This window comes from Arvicola amphibius, chromosome 1, assembly GCF_903992535.2.
Source record: "Arvicola amphibius chromosome 1, mArvAmp1.2, whole genome shotgun sequence".
NCBI classification, from domain to species: Eukaryota; Metazoa; Chordata; class Mammalia; order Rodentia; family Cricetidae; genus Arvicola; species Arvicola amphibius.
The window spans coordinates 3454465-3454668 of NC_052047.1; positions in this window are offsets into that span (position 1 = coordinate 3454465).

The following is a 204-nucleotide window of genomic DNA, read 5'->3' on the forward strand; positions in this document are numbered from 1 at the left end:
GGTGGGATGTCATGTGGATGAGTCTTCAAACCCTTGCGAGACAGGAAAGAAAGGTGTTGGTGGGAGCACATTCCTGGAGTGGAGACTTGGAGTGTAGCTGTGGTTTGGACCTCATCGCTGCTGAGAATTGCCAGTGCTCATTGTTAGCAATATCTTGAGTGACTTTGCTTTCAATTTCAGTTTCAATTTTGTAGCAGTGTGTGA